This window comes from Raphanus sativus, chromosome 8 (genome assembly GCF_000801105.2).
Source record: "Raphanus sativus cultivar WK10039 chromosome 8, ASM80110v3, whole genome shotgun sequence".
In the NCBI taxonomy this organism is placed as follows: domain Eukaryota; kingdom Viridiplantae; phylum Streptophyta; class Magnoliopsida; order Brassicales; family Brassicaceae; genus Raphanus; species Raphanus sativus.
The window spans coordinates 19,479,588-19,484,932 of record NC_079518.1 but is presented as its reverse complement, the minus strand read 5'-3'; positions in this window follow the sequence as shown (position 1 = coordinate 19,484,932).

The window sequence follows — 5,345 nt, the reverse complement described above, 5'->3', positions numbered from 1 at the left end:
ATTGTGTTAAGGGAGTTTAGATAGTTAATAGACTCATCCCTAATGATTGCTTAGATCTTTTAGGCTCAAAGACCTTTGGTGTCTAGTTGATTAAAGCAAATGAACATTCTTCTTGACCATAGAGCTTGTTTATTTTAGTGTTCTAGACTTAAGGAAGTGTTTGATTGTTAGCTTGCCACTCTAGCTTGGATCTTAGTCACCCAAAGTCAAGTCCCTAGTCCCATGGATTCTACCTTAGCATTTGGTTGAAAGTTTAGTTCTTGCGCTAGTTTCTTGATAGGATTTGAGATCACCTTGTTCATACTAGTAGGTTCTTAGCTTGTTACTCATCATCCATCTTCTTGTTTGCTTAGATTAGGAAAGTTTGTGTATTCTTGGTGCTATAGATCACTAGTTCTCTGTGGTTCGACAACCTTTATATACTATCATTTGACTTGGAAGCCTTGAAAACTTCCAGTATCAGTCTCGAAATCCTTAACAAAATACAAAGGTCTTAAAATCCTTATCAAATCTCAAAATGTCTTAAAATCCTAAGCAAGTCTTAAAGGGTCTTAAAATCCCACAAACGAATTCAGGTTCCCATGAACCACTCTCAAAAGAGAGCCCAAACCGAACTCAGGTTCCCAAAAACCTTAAGCTAACCTCGATATTCCAAGAATTCCTCTTAAGGAACTAAAGACAATCCAAGTCTTCTAGACTTATCATAAAAACGCCTAGCCCTAGACGACATGGGAGGTAGTAGGTACCGCTTCCGCCATCCTTGGAAGTACTCTCCTTTATCAAGAAGAGACTCATCAGCTCGGTCAATCCCACGATAACTCCTTCCTTGGCCCTAGTGATGAATCCTTTTATCACTCGGATAACCGAGGGAAAAAGTTGGGGAAGGGCCAGTTGATAATGATCCAGGAGATCTAGCAAGAGGGTGGGGAGAGGGAACCTAAGATGACACTTAGAGATATACTTCTCATGATCTCATGAACACATAACCAACCCTCCGGAACGGTTTCGGGGGTTTTGTCTTCGGTACAAGCTCTAGCTAGGTCACTCTTGCCGTGAGCTTGAACAGTAAGGTTGACGACGTCTTGACTCTTTAAGAGCGACGTAAAGTGAGGTCCAGAGGAGGCGCCCTTGCCACCTTTTTTCTTCATCCTCTTGACTCTTGCTCCGATCGAGTCTTTAGCTTTCTTCTTCTTGGCGTCCTTCATCTTTTCTCCGGCTTCTTGTTTAACCTTCATAAGACGAGCACCGAAAGCAGAGATTTGAATTTCGCCGGAGCCTTCTTTTTGACTCATGATAAGTAAAAGGGTAAAGAGAAAGGAGGTGAAAAGGGAAGAATCGAGTTGAGTTGAGCAAGAACGGATTCTCTAGAGAACTTAGAGATGAAGAGCAAGTTCGATCAAGAAACAGAGATAAAAAAAAACAAAAGAACACGCAGTAAAATAAAGGAGAGGAGAGAAGTTACCTTGGAAACCGTCGGAGGCGTGGAGAAAGTGGAGAGGCAAGCAGTTAATACTCGCAGCTTTATATCCCATCACGTCTCGAAAATTGGAAACCACATTTCAAACTCTCCTTAATCTAAGCCGTCGATCTAATCGAAGAAAAACTACAGCCGTCCGATTAGGCAGGAATATATATGGTTGAGATAGCTAGTAATCATTATCTCAACAAGAAGATCTAGGCTGGACGGCTAGGTCTAGCTCCAGAGAATAACGAAGTCTAATCTCGAAAGCTGGGGGCAACTGTTGGGCCCAAATATGGCCAGTTAGCTGACGATAGAACCAAAACAAGTACTGGGCCGTGATAAAGCCCAAAGCGTATCGGCGACCTTAGCTAGGGTTTAATACGAAGCCGGAGGCTGGAAGCTAAGGGCAATCTTCGAAGAGGTCACGGTGAAGAGGAAGCTCACATCATAACAGAAGGAGCGCAGGACCCGGTCAAAGGGAAGCTGTTGCGGATTCCTCAACAAACGGAGAAGATCTCGGAGATCAGTTAAAGATAATCAAGAGAAGTCCAAGGCTATTTAAAGAGAAGGTCGAGGACTAAAGAAAGGGATCCAGAATCAACCCATATTCGACACAATACTCTCATTATCTTTGTAACATTCCCATTAACTTTGTAGTTGTGATAAACATCTTTTGTAAACCATTCTTTACCCAAAAAATCATCAATACAAATCAAGTTCATTCATCAAGTTCTTACGGGATTCAGCCCACGATTATCTTTCCCTAATCTAAACCTAATCTAAAATCTAGGAAGTGAGTTTTATCCCTCACAACGAAGTCCTAACCTAATAAGGTCTAAGTCCCTCGACCCTCGACGCAGTAATAGGGTCTAGGTCCTAGGTTCTGACATCCCACTAAAGGTCCAATTTAGTCAGTTCCGAGAGACTCATTTCGGGATAATCATCTACTCAAGAAGAGAACTGAAATCTACCTCCCTTAAAAATAATCTTCAAGAGCGACAATCCAAGAAGTACCGGAAAAGAGTACGAAATATGAAAAACATAAAAAAATGTTTGCAAAAGTAGACCATGCAAAGCCATTATTACAAGAAAGGGTTCAGGTGTCCTCTAAGATTTGCCACGCCTGGACGAAGGAATAGCTGGTTCGTCTTCGAAAGTGGGAGGTTTGGTACCCTTAAGATCCGCCTCAGCTAAAACCACCGTTTTAAACTGAGAAAACTCCTTGGCTAAGTTCCACTTATGGGCCTGTCCTTTGAGCCATTCTCTCATTACTTCCCAACGGGCAGCAATCCTTGCTCCGTTTAGGGCCATAGTCATCATGTTTTTCGAAGTCTCCGCCTCCACTCAAAGTTCAACGATAGTCTCTTCCAACTCCTGTATCTCTCCGCTCAATTGGAGCGATTCGGCTGAAACAGTTTCTACTGAACCTTCGATAGCTCGGACTTTAGCTTGAAGGTCCCGAAACTCTAACTCTTTAACAACGCGCCTGCTTTTCTCTTCGGATAAATACCGAGATAGTTCCGTTATCTCGCCCCGGTTCACAGACAGACCTTCCTCTGCTAATTGGTCCTTCAGATGATGCAAATGAGAGAGAACCTGCATAAGAAAACGAAAATTGTAAGCCGAGGAATCGTGATACAGGATCATAATCGCAACTCACCTGAAGAAATTCGCCTTGAACCTGCTGATTTATCCCTGAAGAGTCCTTATCCAAGGAATGGCCTGCATCCGTGCAAACACGTTTGCACTCAGATCAGTCAACACGCCAGATAACCCTCCGGACAAACATCCAGTCAGTGATGGTCGTTAGGACCTTGTGCTCACATCTTCCCTAGGCCTACCGCCCTGAGACGGTGAGGTATCATCACTCCGCCTTATCATCCTACGTTTATTCCCGGCGGCCGTGGTCCCATCGCCAGAAACATTCCTGCTAGACGAATCTTTCCTTGCTGAGATAGCATCCGTGGCCTTTTTAAAGGCTATCATCGGGTCGTCTGAATCCCCCTCTCTTACGCCATCTGATGAGGAATATCCTGTGGTCAATCATACGATAAGGAAAGTTCGTACGAGTTACAAAGGACGAACATACCCCATAGCTTTCTGCGACGCAATACCTCCAGCCTAAGAAGATAAGTCACACAACGCCGTTCAAGGGGAAGCTTCTGTGCTTGGAGGACATTCCTATCCCCCTCGACATGGGCAGAATGAGTTCCCTCTGAAAAAGAAAAGAGGAGGACGAGTCAAACAGACTACATTATCAAAGTTCACAGATAAAGTACATACTGAATCTCCTACCTACGAAATTCCATCGATAACAAGACCCTGGGAGTCATAAAGACGTATCTTTCTGGCCATTTCTTCCCGAAAGCCAATCCTTTACGGTCGGTCTTGGGAAGCTCCTCGACTATGGTAAGTCCAGCTCATGGACGGAGATGGAAGCGCCCTTCATTTCCATTAATCGAAGCCAGATGATAGGCAAAGAGCACCTCGCTAACCCTCAGGGTCAGGCCCTCTTCATCCCCGAGATTTTGGATTGCTATAAGGATGCGCCAGGCCGGAGGATTAAGTTGAGATGGAGAGATATGAAAATAGTCGCAAAGACTTACATTCAACGATGGCACATCACCTCTGAAGCCAGTTTTAAAGAAAGCTTAATAAATAGCGATCTCCTCGGGCATGCCGCCAGAAGCGCGCTCTGACGATTTGGGAATACGGAGGACAACGAAGGAAGGGAGTGAATAACTCTTTCACTAATCGCGCAACTCATCCTCTCTAACCGATTGCGGGACCTATCTGCGGAGATCCCGAAGAAACAAACGACAAGGGAGTTGGGTTCAAAGGATCTTGCACGGTTTTATCATGATGTGTTGGCGGGCTGCTAGATCTGGACGACGAAGAGTCTACCCTCCTCTCCGATTCGCTTGCTTCTGCCATTAGAAAGATGCGGAGGATTAGTACGCGAAGGTCCTTTCCAGATGAATGGATAACGAAGCAAAGATCAGTTTCGTGTCCCGATTAGAATGACGAAATATGAAAGCAATAGTAAGAAGATGCTGCGTCGACAAGGAGACGAGAGAATATATATATCTAAAGAAAAGAGCCGTTGAGCATCTTCTCGAGAGAGCCGCCGATCTGGAATCTAAGAACTCCCAAGACTGAGCTTTGGGAATTCAAATTCAAAAAATCCCGCTCCCCAGATCTCTCAAAGTAATGACGGAATCCCCAAAAGGAAAGTGGATCCGAGAAAAAGATTGAAGTAATCAGGTGCAATTCAATAAGTTTCCGGATAGGCCCTCGACTTCCAGACCCTTGCCTAAGAAGAAACCAGGGACCGACCCCTGCCATAGGTCCGACCTACATGATTGGACCAACCCTTGGAGCAAAATAAAAGTTTTCCGCCTAAGGGGAAACTTCCATTTTTCCGATTATGGGAGAGTTCGCCCTACTTTAAACCGACGTCTACAGCTATAAAAGGGGAGCCCAAACCCTAGAACAAGGGATCAACTTTCAGAGGCTAAGAGATTAGAGTTTAGGCGATTTAGACCTAGGTTTATACACCAACGTTGTAATCCCAAATCATAGACTCAACAATACATCCCTCCTAGCCTCAATTCCTTACTTTTCATACAAATCTTCTAGTGTTCTGTAGTACTAAAACGACCCTACACAAAAATACCATTACAGCGGAGATGGAGGAGCCAGTCGTGGGAAGTTAGTTGATGTTAATGGAGGAGGATGATCTATTGGGGGAGGAGTTAAACCGATTGCAGCCAGTTGGCAATGATCTCCAGGACTCAGGTGAACAACGACAGAGGAGCGAGCAAGATGGCACAATCCTTACGGTTGCAGCCATCAAAGAGTTGGAAACTGAGACGATGGAGGA